Genomic DNA, 17,976 nt, shown 5'->3' on the forward strand with positions numbered 1-17,976 from the left:
AATTCTTTTGTAAATATTCTGCTAAAATGTATTTCAATATGGTTACCAGTGTTTCCCCTAGGATTTTTAATAGACTAGTTGACTGCTTGTAATGATCTTGAGCATGTCATGTTCAGGTTAGGTAGCTCACTAACCTTACTGGAAAGCAATTCAATTCAATTCAATTTTATTTATAGTATCAAATCATAACATAAGTTATCTCGAGACACTTTACAGATAGAGTAGGTCTAGACCACACTCTATAATTTACAAAGCCCCAACAATTCCAAAAGCAATCAAGACATATTCTGTGAGGGGCTTAAACTATTTCAGAAGAAAATGAGTAACATGTAAATTGCACCCTGGTTAACATACCTATGTCTGTTTTACAAAGCCATGCCTTGTATTTTGGGGTCTTCCACCCAGGCAGGATCCCATCCTGTGGTCTGGTGCTTACTTTGTTAAGAGCACCAGTTCGTACTCCTCCCTCAGAAAGTTGCAAAGTGTCAGTTGGCATCTCCACAGAGGCTGACTTTGCTTGAGTTGTTTCTTGAGTTGATTTAGTTTCTTTTAAGAAAAAATAACTAATTTTTGGCTTGTTAGGCTCATCAACTTCTCCCGCTCCTCTTCGACAATTTTTACTGCAAGTTACTACGAAGGAGTTTGCTACAGTTATGCTACATTCACGAGACCATGGGATGTTAAGTTATGTTACTCAGCAACAGGTGAAAATAGGGGCAAGATTGCACAACTAAAGTTAAAATTACTGGAATTGTTGGGTCTTTGTAAATTATTGAGTGTGGTCTAGACCTACTCTATCTGTAAAGTGTCTTGAGATAACTCTTGTTATGATTGATACTATAAATAAAATTGAATTAAAAATAAATTTAACTTTTAAGGCGAGGAACGAGAAGGAAATTGCCTGTATGTGTGAAAACAGCTTTATATCATGCATCCGTTTTTTTTGTTATTGTTGTAATACATAGCATAATTATATAATTTTGTCGTTCTTTCAGGGGGGTGGGTGTTTTGGGGGGCAGGCCACCCACCCAAAACAATGGTAGGGGAAAAACTGGTTACTGCAGAAATGCACAGAATGTTTAATAATTTTGTTTTGAAAGTGCTTTAATAGCTTTGATTTAGTTTTATTAGCATTTATTAGCATTTATTAGCAACAATGTGCTGCCAATATAAAGTGTTCTGCTAGTGGTGGAGTCTAAATGAGAGAAGAGTTCATGAATTTTTGAATATGTGGTCATTGAATGCATTTAGTGAAAAGGCAATGAAAATGACTCAGTTTGGTCCACACAGACTTCTGTTTGGCTGACTGTGTGAAGATTTTTAACAAAGTGACTTTTAATCTTTGACAGATACTTTAACAACACTAACACAATACTAACACAATACAAAACCTATTTTAACATGTGCTCCTGTTTTCATGAATCAAAGTGAAAGCACACTCACACTTCCTCAGACTTGGTTTCAGCCTCTGCTCTCCACCATGTTCCAGCCTGGAGGAAGAAAAAAAAAGTCAGAATGAACCTTCAGAAGCTTCCTCATAAATCATCTTCACAATATATAACACATCCCAGGTAACTGGTGCTGCTGGTACACACTATGAACCAATAGACCTCAGTTTGTCAGTGTGACAGAGAAACAGTGTGTGACAATTTGTTGTCTGTTCATGCCTGAGAGTGTCCAGTCTCCAGTGTGGATCCTTCAGTCTAGCAGACAGCAGCTTCACTCCAGAGTTTCTTGGATGATTGTAGCTCAGGTCCAGCTTCCTCAGTTGGGAGGGGTTGAATGCCAGAGAAGTACAGCCTTTCTCTGTGATCAGACAGCCTGACAGACTGAAGACACACATGCACGTACGATATATTTAATTAAATTTATTGTTGTCTAATTCTGCAGCCGACCCAAATTCAGCACAGTGGGGAGAGTAAAGAGCCAAATAGAGCGGCAGAATCTGTGCAAATATTATAAGTTGGCACAGCCCTAGTAATTTATTTACCTAGTACTGCAGACAGCAGACATGCAATGTGACCAAATCACAGAGTATCATACAGAGATCTGAGGTTAAACAAAGGGATAAGTTTACACAAACCATTTAGTAACATATCAGGCTCTTAAGCTGAAAAAATGTTACACTTTCTTTACCAGCTAGTCCCTTACTGTGTCTGTTTGCTGTTGTCTGCTGGGCATGCAGTAAACAATGAGTTTAACAGAGCTTGTTGGATGGAGTTTTCCCCCCCACTGTCGGACTAAATGCTTGTTCTTTGGGGAATTACTGGAATTATTGGGTCTTTGTCAATTATAGAGTGTGGTCTAGACCTACTCTGTCTGTAAAGTGTCTTGAGATAACTCTTGTTATAATTTGTTACTATATATAAAATTGAATTGAAACAGATTCCTGCTGCTGCTGAAGAAGGTGCTGATGAGAGCAGTGAGACTAAATCAAAACAGTTGTAGCTTAGCTGAAAGATGTTGGGTATCTTTTTTTATAGACTTTAACTTTTATATCAAGCAACATTTAAATGTTTTTGTTTAACAAATGCTGAAACCTGACCTGAGTGTCTCCAGTTTACAGTGTTGACTCTCCAGTCCAGCAGAGAGTAGCTTCACTCCTGAATCCTTCAGGTTGTTGTTACTCAGGTCCATCTCTCTCAGCCTAGAGGACTCTAAGCTGAGAACTGAGGAAAGATCTTCACAGCTTCTTTCTGACAGATTACAGCTACTCAGCCTAAAATATGTACAGACCATATGTGAAAACATTTTAATGTATATTTAACATAACTTACACTTATATTTAGGTAGACATTACTTTCATTAAAGAGAAGTGTTTAACTGACTGAAGAAAAATGACAACATGTAACAGAACCGATTAATCTTTTACAGGTTTATTGTTCCTCACCTGAGAGTCTCCAGTTTACAGTGTGGACTCTTCAGTCCAACAGAGAGCAGCTTCAATCCTGAATCCTTCAGGTCGTTGTTACTCATGTCCAGCTCTCTCAGACTAGAGGAGTCTGAGCTGAGAACTGAGGACAGAGCTTCACAGCTTCTCTCTGACAGGTTACAGCTACTCAGCCTGAAGACAAGTTTGTGATAAAGACAAACACTTATATGGTTTATGTCACAGATAATGTAAAACATCACATTTCTAAGGTTGTCCTTACTAAGGTAATGATTCAAACAACAAATGTTTTGTCTTGTATTGTGTATATTAATGGAATAAGACAGCTATTAATGGAATGAAAAAGTTGGATCCCAATCATTCACACAAATTCATTTAAGCCTTAAATGAACTACAAAGTGACAGATTTTTTTTCTCCATTTGACTGCAGTAATCAGTGGATATAGAATGAAACTGACGAAACAATTTGCAGGTTTTAAATGAATCACCTAATCAATTTGTTGACTAAATCTTAACACTATCAGTTTATCCAGACATGTTAGTCTGTTAGTCTATTAGTTGAGAACAACCATACACATCTGATACAGTTAGTATCTTCAGTAATTGGTGCACTTACAGAGCTTTTTTGAGGCTTTGACCACTGGCAGCAGCCTCAGAAAAACATCCTCTGAAGCAGAGTATTTCTTCAGGTCAAACACGTCCAGATCGTTTTCTGATGACAGTAAGATGAAGCCCAGAGCTGACCACTGAGCAGGAGACAGTTTATCTGTCGAGAGACTTCCTGAACTCAGGTACTGTTGGATCTCCTCCACTAGAGAACGATCATTCAGTTCATTCAGACAGTGGAACAGATTGATGCTTCTCTCTGCAGACAGATTCTCACTGATCTTCTTCTTGATGTATTTCACTGTTTCCTGATTGGTCTCTGGGCTAGTTCCTGTCTGAGTCAGCAGGTCTTCAAGGACAATCCGATTGGTCTGCAGAGAAAGACCCAGGAGGAATCGGAGGAACAAGTCTAGTTGTCCGTTTGGACTATGTAAGGCTTTGTCAATAGCAAAATTGTGGACCTCTGTCGTAGATGTTCTGCTGAAAAATTCCCACACCTTTTTTGAAGATACTTTGCCCAAACATCACATTCTTGTTTCTGTTAATGACTGCGCCTCTACGTGAAAAGCAGCCAGAAACTCCTGAACACTCAGATGGACGAAGCTAAACATCTTTTTTATCATTCTTCCTCCCACGTTGCTCTTTGAAGATCTCTGTGAACACTCCTGAGCACAACGAGGCTCCACTGACGTCAATACCACTCTCTTCTAGATCTTTCTCGTAGAAGATCAGGTTGCCCTTTTCCAACTGATGGTAAGCCAGTTTTGCTAATGACTCAATGTACTGAATGCACTTTTCTGTGTCATACTTCTCTTTTGTCTGATGAATCTGAAACAGCAGGAATTCTGCATACATCTCAGTCAGGGTCTTAGGCAGCTCTCCTCCCTCTCTGGTTTTCATCACTTTCCCTAGAACTGTAACAGTGATCCAGCAGAAGACTGGAATGTGGCACATGATGTGGAGGCTTCGTGTTGTCTTGATGTGGGAGATGATTCTGTCGGCCTGCTTCTGGTCTGTAAATCTCTTTCTGAAGTACATGTCTTTCTGTGGGTCAGTGAACCCTCTGACCTCGGTCATGATGTCTACAAAATCAGAATGGATCTGATTGGCTGCTGCAGGTCGTGTGGTTATCCAGATGCGAGCAGAGGGAAGCAGTTTCTTCTGGATGAGGTTTGTCAGCAGCTTCGTCCACTGAGGGGTCGGCTGTCACATCAATTTTAACTGTCTGGTTTTTATTGGTGGAGCAGTCCAGATCAAGGCGGCTCTCATCCAGTCCATCCAAAACAAACAGAAGTTTGAATTCACTCTTGTCATAGTTGGTGTTTCCTGATGACTGCAGAGCTGTAAAGATGTAATTAAGAGCTTCTTCTTTGATGTCTCTGGTCCCCCAGATACATTCATGAATGAGTTTTGCCAAACACCACTTTTCCCCTTCTTTAAATTCAGCTCCGAGGGTGAAGGGGAAAACGAGATGCACATCTTGATTGGCTCTTCTCTCGCCCAGTCCAACACAAACTTGTGCACAAGAAAAGTTTTTTCCAATTCCTGCGATTCCATTGGTCAGCACTGTTCTTATGGGTCTGTATCTTCCAGAGGGTTGTTTGAACATGTCACAAGGTTTAATTGGTTTCTCTGTATCTGCTGGCTTCACTGCCTTAATCTGACTGAACTCGTGCTGTGTGTTGATGTGTACATCACCAGTAGCTTTGATGTACAGATGTGTGTAGATATCATCCAGGGGTTGTTCATCCTTCTTCTGTGTCCACCCCTCTTGTGCACACCTAAACCCATCCTGAAGGTGTGTTTGAAGACAGTCTTGGTAAAATGAGATGTGTTGTGGCTCTGGTACTCGGAACAATTCCATCTGTGTGACATGAATAGAAAAACAACAACAACATAGAATTAGGTGTTATGCCTCTGTTCTCATAAGCATCAGTAAACACATGCAACTGAATATTGTGGTGGAACAAGTTGTATGTGGACTGCATTTGAGTTTAAACATTTATGACAGGTAGGTGCCCAGTACAACCACGCGCTGCACTTGTGACCATTGACCAAATGCTGGCATTGCAGACAATTACTGGTTAAAATGCCACAAATTAAAGTCCTGTTAAATCAGTTGTAATCCTTCTGTTCATATATGTGCTCTCATTCTCTATCACATTCCCAGAAGTGCACACTTTCTATTTAATTTACTCTTGTTTCTGGGAATGAGTAAAGGGGTACTTTGTTGATTTTCAACTGGCTTTGTGTCATCGCAAGTGGGGGTTGTATATGCTGCCAACATATGGCCTGGACTCCTACTCACTAACAGTGGGGTGAGACAAAGCAATTTGAAAATGTTAAGGTAATGCTTTGAATGGTTTTGAATTAGGCTTCGGCGGTATCACAATGTTATGGTTTACCAGAGTATTTAGAAATTCCAATGTGGTATAATTTTCAATACTGTTAAAAATACAGATGCTCCTCTTTCTATCGAACTGATATGGAAATGCTGTATTAAGAAGATTTAGTCCACAGGAAAATTAATTTAACACTTGTTGACCTGCAGATAATTTGATGCTGCTTGGGATATATCTTAGCAAGTTCTCTTATCTTTGCTTTCACTCAGTTATAATGGAGTCACTAACTTACTTGGATTTAATTTTTTCAAACTTTAAACTACCACTTTGTCTCTCAGGGCTTCCATATGAACCACAGAATACAGCAGCTTACCTTTGCTCTGAGAGGAGGGAATTCCTCTGTTCTCTGGCCGTCTCTCAACATCATTGACATCCACTGACTCTGTGTGGAAATGCATTGTAACATTATAATTATCATTGATGAATTACAGTTATAAACAGCAACAGCACTCACCAGAAAAGGATGTACTATTACAATTAAATTAAATTAAATTAAATTAAAAGACAAATACTCCTCACAGTCAGTCAACCCATTACATACAGTCGACCCGTTCTCATTCGAACTCGAAAAATAAGAATACGTTTGGGCAGTGTCCTTCAGCCGTCTGATGCGCGCAAAAAGCACCCCTTGCGCATTTGTGTAACGCGTACTGGGGAGAGCCGCAGTTGGATGAGATTTAGCGAAATGGTATGTAAGGGAAATTATGCGAAAGGAAGGTGGTTGGGGTGGCGGATGGGTAAAACACTGGACTTTCACTCAGGAGACTCGGGTTCGCGCGTGTGGCGTTTTGTTTCCCGTCTCCGGCGTGTGTTTCCTTATTTTAAGTTGGGTGTGAGAATGTGTTGATACAGTATGTCACTGTGATGCAAAAGCACACTTCATTCCCCAGTCTTTCTGCCTGAAAATACATATTAAAAGATTGACTGACCTTCTGGTCCCGAGCTGGTGTCTGGCAGACTCTGCATTAGATCATTCCTGTTGATCTTCTCTAAAACCTTCTTCGTCACCTTCAGAGCTCCATGAAGATGATAGGTTTTAACCATCACATCCACCGTGTCTGGCCTATCTGCCTTCTCCAGCTTGGACTCTTTGATGCTTTGGTAGCCTTCCAGGATGTTTTGCTGCTGCAGATACCATTTGAATAGCTTAAATTCATCTTCTTTCAAATCCTCCAGAGTGTTCAAAAGGTCCACTGCCATCATTGTGGTTTCCTGCTAAAAATCAGACAGTTCTGTCAAACTGAAGTAAAACTGTAATACAAATTTCTCACAGCAGCAACAGGAGTTCTGATTGTTCGACACAGGATCTGTGTTGGTGGGATTTATGCGCAAAGTCTGACCAGTTAGAACTCCTGCTGTTGCTCTGTGGGCTGGATTTAAAGGTCCACTGTGTATGATTTAGTGCCATCTAGTGGTGAGGTTGCAGATTGCGACCAACTGAATACACCTTACACCTTCCTTTTCCAAGCGTGTAGTGAAATTTACAGTGGTCTGTAAAAATCCCAAAGGATTAAGGGTCTGGCATCGAGTAATGAAAGTCACCCATCTCGAGGGGCTGCACCAAGCGTGCTTTTGAAAATCTCACTGGTAGATTAAACTGTCGTCATCTGTTTAGCTCGCCTCGGGCCCACCTATATCAGATACACCAATGTGATTGGTGCGCGCTCGGCTACAAGGGCACAGTTAATGAGCAGCATTACTCGATGCCAGAGTAACTCGCTGAGCTAATTCAAATTGTGCTCTTGCCAGAACTCTATTTCCAGGGTAGCTAGCAACAGCAACAAGATCAGGAAAACCATCGGTAGTCAAGGCTGATGTTTGTTTTCTTCTGTAAAAGGGTCATAGCGAATCAGGGAAGGAGACTGCGGGACGAATAAGACCCAATCAGGAAGCCAACATGGGTCTCTACTTCATTTTTTCTAAAGGGCTCCGTTTCTGCCTGTCCAGACTAATGGGTGTCACGGTTCTCCAAATCCACAATTCGATATTTGATTTAAACTCTTTAGGGACGAATGCTACAATTAGAGCCACTAAATGGCAGAAGGGTACTTTTACAACTACAGTTTGAGTTTCTCAGAGTTTACATGGTGCAATTGAATGGACCACGAGTTTAACAAGGTGCACCTGAACGCACCGTGATTGCTTACTCGGCAGTGGCCATGGTGTCTGGAAAGGTGCAGATGCAAGCTGTGTTGTTACTTTTTCAGGTCTGGCGCAAGTAGGCGGGGTAGAGAGATATATACTATGGGAATCGCCAATCCTTCTTTTTAATTCGATAATCAATATCAAAAGCTCAATTGGGGGCCAAGCAGCGAGCTGCGAGGGCACCATTAGTGATTCTACCTTTTCTTATTGGGGGCCAAGCAGCGAAGTGATTCTACTTATTACACATCTTTCCTCTGCCATGGGAGTCTATGGCAGCCTATAAAATCCATACAGTAAAAGTTGTGAAATTTGGCACATTGATTCAGGACAGTCCCATAATTAATTTTACCAAGTTTTAGGTCTGCACCACAGGCAGTCTATCGCCACCAATGGGTTAAAGTTGGTGTTGCATCCATGCGATTAACTTTTGAACCATATGCCCGATTTTGAACATCGAGATATATTTGGAATCCTTGTATGACGACAAACTCAACGCCCCGACAATGTGTAATATCCGCCATGTTGGACCATCCGCCATATTGGATTTGATAAAAAAAAAAAAACTAAAAAGTTTTCACAGGTCCAATTAGGAAGAAGCTCAAGACATTTGGTGACCCTAGACCTATAGGGCGCTGTAATTAGAAAAATTTAGTTTTGGCCTATAACGTTAGATGTGTATGGAATTAAAACTTACTAGCGGTGTCTGTTAATACTGTTGGAGGTCCTAAGGCCAACACATGCCAATTTGTGACGTCAACATATTTGACGGAAGTTATTCCATTTGGTATTGATATTCAACAGTGTTTGCCTGTCAGCAGCCAATCGAAATAGACGGCAAAGATGCTAAACAGGAAATGAACTCATATCTCGTAGAGGCTTTCCACGTATCAAAACCAATCTCAATACTTGGACTCATGACCAAATAATCACAGGAAGTGAGCTCATATCTAGGAAAAGTTTTGATGTATGAAGTCCAAACTTGGTACAGGGACATGGTAGCTGATTGTGAGGATGTGCAAGGAAAGTGGTGTCATTTGGCATTTAGGGGCTGTAATAAAGAAAGTGAGCTAATTTTTTAGCAACGCCTCTTTATCCAATGTGCCTCTTTATCCAATTTCCATCAAAGTTGCTGTGAGTATTTGCTCATGCCATGGCAACGCCATTCCTGCTAGTGTACTGCTTGGCCCCTCTTGCTGCTTCCAGGTATATTTTCAATTGAATTTCAATTTAGAATCAAAATTGTGACACTCCCAGCCATACTATAATGGAAAACGTATTAGTGTAGATGCAGGCTTAGTTTATTGTGATTGTACAATAATGAAAACACAATAACGAATGTTATCTTCCATTTCTGCCAATACAGCCCCTAAATTGTACGCATTGGTCCTTTATGCATAGACAGCAAATATAAATGGACCAACAGATCCCGCTGCTCTGGACGGAGACAAGTGAAGGCTATTAGAAGCACTTTTCCGGTGAGGGCTGAGCGTTACTGTGCAGCCTCAATTGATCCAACAGATAACGTAAATGTGACGTGAACAACCTGTCTGAAAGTTTGTAAGTCTTCTGATGGCTTTGCCAAGAGAAATCTCAATCATTCCCAATTTTGCAGAGACAGAGAGTGAGGTATGTGTAAGGAGATAACATAGGCACAGGGTAATTATTGCTAACTAAAATGCTAGTTGTTGTTTTGGACAGACCTGCCCCCACTGCTAAAAAAAATCCTAAAGGAAACACTGCTACGTCAGCTGTAAATTATGTTTGAACGATAACAGGAAGTGATGATTGGATGTTCGAACAACGGGCATTCAATGTCTCAATGTTTGCTGGCTTAGCTTAGCATGTTAGCATACTGACATGACCAGAGAAGAAAACTGAGGGGATCTCCAAAGTTATTACAATTCATCCTAAAGGGGGACATGGCAGTCCATCCAATAGTTGATCAAACATTTCACTCAACACCACAAATCTCAACTCCATGATGACAGTAGAGGAAAAGTCAGAGGATCACCAAAGTAATTAAGATTCATCCTGTGGGGAACATGAATGTCCTTACGATAATACATCCAATAGTTGTTGAGATATTTCAGTTTGGACCAATGGGGTGGATCGACAACATCATCATGCATGAGTCACAATGCTAGCACTGCTAAAAACATTTGTGGGTCTAAAACTGCTGGTGTTTAGGGCTGGGCATCGTTCAAAATCTTTCGATCACGGTGTCAATTTCGATACCTCCGTTTCGATGCCGGTTCCTTAAAAGGTCCCATGGCATAAGAATTTCAATTTATGAGGTTTTTAACATTACTATTAATTCATCCAGCCTGTCTATGGTCCCCTAGTGGCTAGAAATGGTGATAGGCATCATCGAGCCCTGGGTATCCTGCTCTGCCTTTGAGAAAATGAAAGCTCAGATGGGCCGATCTGGAATCTTCTCCTTATGAGGTCATAAGGGCCAAGGTTACCTCCCTTTCTCTGCTTTGCCCGCCCAGAGAATTTGGCCCATGCCCGTGAGAGAGAGACATCATAGCTTTCAAACGAGCAAAGTGGCAGTTGGTCAAGGCTACACCCCCACCCTCCACCTTGCTCCCCCTCTCTCCTCCTCAATAGCTACATACACAGAAATGGCACATCCTAAGGAAAGCTCATTATGGGACTGGCTCTAGTGGCTGCAATTCTGCACCATGCTGAAATTTTCGGAAAGAGACTTCAGATACAGTATTAGGGGACCACTAAGGCCATATATAAAGAGACTTCAGATACAGTATTAGGGGACCACTAAGGCCTATATATACAGGCATGAAAACGGGTCGGGGTGAAAAAGTGAGAAGGATATTACCCCTCTGGGAGGGTCCGGGGGCATGCTCCCCGGAAGAAAATTTTAAATATTCCATATTTTAAAGCATCAATCTAATTTTGAGATGCATTTTTGCCAACCAACAGTGTAATATTTCAATATGCACTCATTAAAGTTAATTTATCTGGCAAAACAGTTAAAGTCCTTCTGACATTACACAATAATAAAAGTCATAATTTAAAAAACTAAAAAGTTTTGGATCAAATTTTTACTTCTTCCAACCATACGTTAAATTAAAGGAGAATTCCGGCCAATTTTACGTTAAACTTGACGCTATAGCTACGCGAGTACTTTCAATAGAAAAACCCCGACCCAAATTAGTGAAGCTAACACAGAGAAGCTGCAGCTCATGTACTAAAGCGTCCCCTGAGCTAAAACGGCAGTGGTCGGGCAATTTGTTTTAGAGTGCCTCTGTGCCTCTTAACAGACACAAAATGAAATGAATATGTCTGTGCCACATGATAGAGGGCCCCTACGTGTCAACAAGATGCGTTTTCAACTCAGACATTGTTTAAATTCACCTACCCTGGTCCCTGTCTCGATCCTGCCGGTAGCTAGCTTCCCTGCTAGCTGATAACCGTTAGCTGCTAGCTGCCGTCCGGTGAGTGTATTCAGCCAGGCTTTTGTGATAATCATCCCAATAACAATCCACAGAGCGGGTGGTGGTGTGGCTATGTCCTCCAGAGGACAGGTCATGTCACGTCTTGAAGTGTATTCCCACCTAAAAAACAGTAGTGCGGTAGTAGCTGTTAGCTGCTAGCTGCCCTCCGGTAGTGTGTACAGCCAGATAGCCGTTAGCCGTTAGCTGCCGTCCGGTGAGTGTATTCAGCCAGGCTTCTGTGATAATTATACCAATAAAAATCCACGGAGCTCCCGTGGTCTGGTGGATGTCCTGCATAGGACAGATCATGCCTTCGCGGCCGAAAGGTTTAGATTATTCCCCCTCAAAATAGGTAATTGAGCACGTAGTGGTTATGACCATATCAGTGACTATGTAACTACATGGAAACGGGATAAACGATGTCTGTGGCTTGCACAGTAATGGCGTTACTGAAGCTTCGCTGTAGCATCGCGCTGTCTCCTGGGAATTCAGTTGTAGCAGGAAAAGGTAAACAGTAGTGTGCAGATTGGAGCGATAGCTAGTGTGTGAAGACGGAGTTGTTTATAAGGAAGAAGCTTGGTGTATGGAGAATATAGCAGATATACAACACACGGAAGAGCCTTTTGAGTTTGATGGTCGTCCTAATTTATTCGAACCGGTATATACAGACGAAGAACTAGCCTCACAATAGTTGGAAAGAACGAGACAGACAGAGGGCCAACAGGCAGATGAACTTGCTGCTCCAAGCACAAGCTAAAGCTAGCCTTCAGTAACTGGAGGACATAGCCACACCACCGCCACTCCGTGGATTATTATTGGGATGATTATCACAAAGCCTGGCTGAATACACTCACCGGACGGCAGCTGGCAGCTAACGGCTAACGGCTATCTGGCTGTACACACTCACCGGAGGGCGCTAGCAGCTAACAGCTACTACCGCACTACTTTTTAGGGGAAATACACTTCAAGACGTGACAGGACCTGTCCTCTGGAGGACATAGCCACACACCGCCACTCCGTGGATTATTATTGGGATGATTATCACAAAAGCCTGGCTGAATACACTCACCGGATGGCAGCTACGGCTATCAGCTAGCAGGGCAAGCTAGCTACCGGCAGGATCGAGATAGGGACCAGGGTAGGTGAATTTAAACAATGTCTGAGTTGAAAACGCATCCTGTTGAAACGTAAGGGCCCTATTCATGTGGCACAGACATATTCATTTAATTTTGTGTCTGTTAAGAGGCACAGAGGCACTCTAAAACTTGCCCTGACCACTGCCATTTTAGCTCAGGGAACGCTTGTAGTACAGTAGCTGCAGCTCTCCTGTTAGCGGCACTAATTCGAGTTGGGGGTTTTTCTACTCGAAAGTACTTCGCGTAGCTATAGCGATCAAGTTTAACGTAAAAATTGGCCGGAATTCTCCTTTAAGAGTCAATGTGGATTTACGCATTGCAATAATATAATCCTACAATGAATCATTGCGGAAACTAAACTTTACTACTTTGGCCAGGTCATGATCAAAAAAGCAAATTAGTACATTCATGTAGGGCTGAAACGGTTCCTTGAATAATTCGATTACAAATAATCCCTCGATGCAAAATGACTTGCCTCGAAGCTTCTTTAAATCAATGTTACCAACGTTGTATCGCTGACCGGACGGTGTTTCCGCCCGGAGCATTATTACTGTCGCGACACCAGACGCTTCTGCTGCTATAGACACATGCTAGAGCGTAACTAGCGAGGGGCTAAGAGAAGAGACAGGCTGAGAAAAACGACAGAAACTGTCCAAAGTTTGGAATCAGTTCAAACGTAATTAAAACGAAAACTCTGTACAGTGTGTCTACTGCAAAATCAAACTATCTTAAGCACGATAATAGCCCGACGTCAGTGCTTCAGCATCTCAACAGAAAACATTTGAGTCCAACTTAATCATCCATTCCACGAAATTGGACCCCGACAAAGTCAAAGTCGTATGGATGATGAAACTACACCAAACACAACAACTACCAAAAACAAAGACAAGAAAATAAGTAGTGGTGACCACAATTTGATCTGATCACAATTTGACTATCCCCTTTGGAATAACAGCTGATTGTTGGCGCACTCACTCTCTCCACGGAGAAACAGCTGATCAACGATCTAATAGCATAAGTGTAACAGAGCGGTTTAGCATTGTAATCAAATATATAAATGAAAATAGGTTTAGTATAACTAATATTTACATATAGGCCTATATACAGATCAGACTCAGGTTGAAACTGAAAGTTAAGTTGCACAACTTAAAGATGCAGTAGGTAAGTCTTATAAAACTAACTTTCTGTCATATTTGCGGAAACTGACCCTATGTTCCAGTAGAACTACATGAATTATGTAATATAAAAAAAAACAGCTCCTCTGGCACCACCTACACTCTGTAGTGCGATTGGCAAAATTCCACCGCTCCCGGATTTTTCTCCAATCAGGGCCACAGGCGGGGGTCTATCTGCCTGTCAGTCATTACTCCTGCACGCGTATGAGCTGCAGAAAGGTTTCCCAAAATTCCAGTGAATATTGGAGTGGCTTTTCAGAGGTGGCGTGAGCTCCGGATTTTAAAGATCTGAAGAACGATGCAGACATAGCCACATTTCTTCTCGACAGGTAACATAATTACCATGAATGATTTATCTTTCACTTGGTTATTAGTAGTCAAAAGTCCACAAAGCTACGTTGGTGAGGATAATTGTAACATTGCACAGTGGTCAGTCTGATATGATGCTGAAATGGCTAACGGTAGCCTGCTAGTTAGCATCGTTTTACTGTTGGTGAGTAAAGTTAACATTGTGTTAGTGTTTAGTTATTGAAAAAATTGTCTGACATGCCTAGGCAGTTCTGTCAAACTCCCTGGTGTGGGAGGGGCTTAGGAGACGGTTTGGGCTGCAGCAGAAAGGGGAGGGACTGAGAAGTTGTCGATGTTCAAATTTTCACAATCTTACCTACAGCACCGTTAATTTAATATGTATGTTTAATGTATGCCTTAGTTTGAGGTTGATATCATTTGAAAAAATGTTTTCTTTAAAAAACAATATAATCTGGCACTGGAATGCACTTAATATGTTTAGTTTTTTGAGATGTGATATTTTAAGCAATTTAGGCAATAAAAATGTAGCTTTTTTCCGAAAATTTAACCAAACTATTGTTAACTATTGCTCTTCAATAAAACAAAAGTATTTCTTATCCGATTACTCGATTAATCAATGGAATAATTGGTAGAATACTACCGATTACTAAAATAATCGATAGCTGCAGCCCTACATTATTTGTTTTGGTTGTGTTTAAAAACGCAAAAAAAAAATGTATCCGATTAATTCGATCGATAAGTGCTAGTTTAATCGATTACAAAAGAATCGATAGCTGCAGCCCTACATTCATGATTTTGTCCATGTTGATATTAGCTGCTTTATTTACATTTATTAAAATCGTCGCATTGTTTATCTTTTCATATAGCTAGATGTCTAAACTCTGGGACAAGACCGTTATGTTTAAATACCTGCCATGCTGATTCCAAACTGGAGGGCTAGATTTATTAAGCCGTTTGCGCCTGTTTCCAGGCGCTGGTATGCGCAAAGACGGACGTAACCGTTGCGGCATATTTACAAACAGGGCGCACTTGGGTAGAATCGCAGATTGTCTGCCACATGAGCGAGAAGAGACAAGTTGCGCTTTCAATATGCGTTCGTGGGAGGGTCGTGGGGAAAGTGGGAGTTCCACCCAAAAAGGTGGGAGGATAAGCGCAAAGTGCCCCTAATTATATATTCCGTGGTATTTACAAAGACTGTCAGTAAAGCGCCTCTATTCCGGGAAATTCTCCGCCTCTTTAAACAACCAACCGAGTCGAAGTTTCCTCGTTGAACCTTTATGCCGCTGGTGAAATGGCAACAGTAATTTGAGCAAGACGAAGACATAGGCGAGGCTGAACATATTTTAAAACACAAGAATCACACTTTGTCAATGAACACAACATCATTTAGCGTTACAGATCAAGCAGCCATGCAATATTAGAGTTACTGGAAGAAATCAAAGATGAAATTGAATCTCCCACTCAGCGTTCACATCCCATTCCAGCAGTTGTTAAACTCCCCGCTACATTACAAATATTGGCATCAGGATCATTTCAAACAGTCATAGCATCAGCAGTGGGAATATCGCAGTCTGCACCCAGCCATATCATAGCACAAGTGCCGCTTTGCTACAGCCGCAATTTACGGTATAGTGGGCGGAGAAAGACGCTGATTGCCTGATGGGTGTCAGGGTTGATAAATACTACGCAAAATGTGGAAGCATAGCGTGCGCTATTACCGAACTTGCATAAACAGACGCGAGCGCAAACTGCGCTAGTGTTAGTAAATCAGGCCCAGACAGCTTTGTCAAGGCAGTTTGGGCATCAGATAGCTTTACACAGTGGCCATCGGTAATGACAAATCATGAACATGCGTATTGTTGCACGTTCGCACGCTATGAACGTGCACACACGTATTGACCTATCACGGTCGGTCAGTAAAGGAACAATCGCAGTCGCAACAGTAGCGGTTGTTGCGTAACCTATAACATATCGTATTACAGAGTGCCGCGGCTTGAAGCTTTGTGACTAGCAAGCACTGACTTACCGCTGCTGCCGTATAGTATCTTCCTTGAACATGCGCTGCAGAAGCAAGCACCCGGCTTCCTCAATTTGAGGCACCAAGTGCTAAACAGCTTCCCGTCTCCACCCTTCTCCTCTTGTCCTCTATTCGCCCGCCGCCATTTATTTTAACTACTTTCTCAACTATGCCTGCCGTATCTAGATGCTCCAAGTTTGAGAAACTTTGCCTCCATTTTTTAGCGCGTTACCACAGAGACCACACCGGCACCGCACTCTCACATTTTGGCAAAAGACCCTACTGTGCATCTGATTGGCTAGAACTTGTTTCATTGGTAGATGAAAGTGCAATGATTGGTTAAATCCAGCGCATCAAAACAAATCCCATGTGGACTTTTTAATTTATTTATTTTTCCAGTAAAATATCATCATGAAATCGGGCACGGGGCCGAGTACTGAACCCCTTAAACATTTTCTCATCGAATCTACACAATTCACGTAAGTCACCTATTTTGGTTTCAAAACGGCAAATGTCGCCAAAAGGTGAGTGATTTTCATGTCTGTATATAAAAAGACACTTCAGATACAGTATTAGGGGACCACTAAGGTCTATATAAAAGAGACTTCAGATATACAGTATTAGGGGACCACTAAGGCCTATATAAAAGAGACTTCAGATACAGTTATTAGGGGACCACTAAGGTCTATATAAAGAGACTTCAGATATACAGTATAGGGGACCACTAAGGTCTATATAAAAGACACTTCAGATACAGTATTAGGGGACCACTAAGGTCTATATAAAAGAGACTTCAGATACAGTAATTAGGGGACCACTAAGGTCTATATAAAGAGACTTCAGATATACAGTATTAGGGGACCACTAAGGCCTATATAAAAGAGACTTCAGATACAGTATTAGGGGACCACTAAGGTCTATATAAAGGAACTTCAGATATACAGTATTAGGGCACCACTACAAGGTCTATATAAAAGACACTTCAGATACAGTATTAGGGGACCACTAAGGTCTATATAAAAGAGACTTCAGATATACAGTATTAGGGGACCACTAAGGCCTATATAAAAGAGACTTCAGATACAGTATTAGGGGACCACTAAGGTCTATATAAAGAGACTTCAGATATACAGTATTAGGGCACCACTAAGGTCTATATAAAAGACACTTCAGATACAGTATTAGGGGACCACTAAGGTCTATATAAAAGAGACTTCAGATACAGTATTAGGGCACCACTAAGGTCTATATAAAAGACACTTCAGATACAGTATTAGGGGACCACTAAGGTCTATATAAAAGAGTCAGTCACTATACTCAGGATTGGTATCAATTCAAACTTTAAAAATTGACAGAGAAACCTTTTTGCCACAACATGAACATATTATAAATAGGGCTGTCAAACGATTATTTAATATTTTTAATCGGGGATTAATTGCTGAAATTCTATAGTTAATCGCATGTTTTATCACATGATTAAAATTCTATTATTTTGCATTTCAGAACTGTTTTTAAGTATATATTAACAATGGAAAGCAATTCTTACCAGTGTATCTTGATTGGGAATCAAATGAATGTAAAGAAAGTTACTTTATGAACTTTGTTGATTTGTATTTGTTTATTATTTATTTACTGTAAACAAAAGAAGAATAAAAAACAAAAAAGAAGGGTACTAAACAACAGTCAGCAACTTGTTTATTGTTAAGGCCATGGTCAAAATTAAAGATTTAATAATAATGTAATAAATATAACAATAACTTATTTCACCAGTAAATTGCTGTTGAACGACAAACAACACCACCAGATGGGAAAATTGTATTTTACAATTACTGTGAATA

General features: G+C 41.0%; 1 pseudogene; it reads right to left on the minus strand.

Annotated features, from left to right (window-relative positions):
* The window catches only part of LOC120555025, a 33,691-nt pseudogene that overhangs the window by 6,019 nt on the left and 9,696 nt on the right, over positions 1–17,976 (minus strand).

Source organism: Perca fluviatilis, unplaced genomic scaffold (assembly GCF_010015445.1).
Source record: "Perca fluviatilis unplaced genomic scaffold, GENO_Pfluv_1.0 PFLUV_unplaced_scaf_10, whole genome shotgun sequence".
NCBI lineage: Eukaryota > Metazoa > Chordata > Actinopteri > Perciformes > Percidae > Perca > Perca fluviatilis.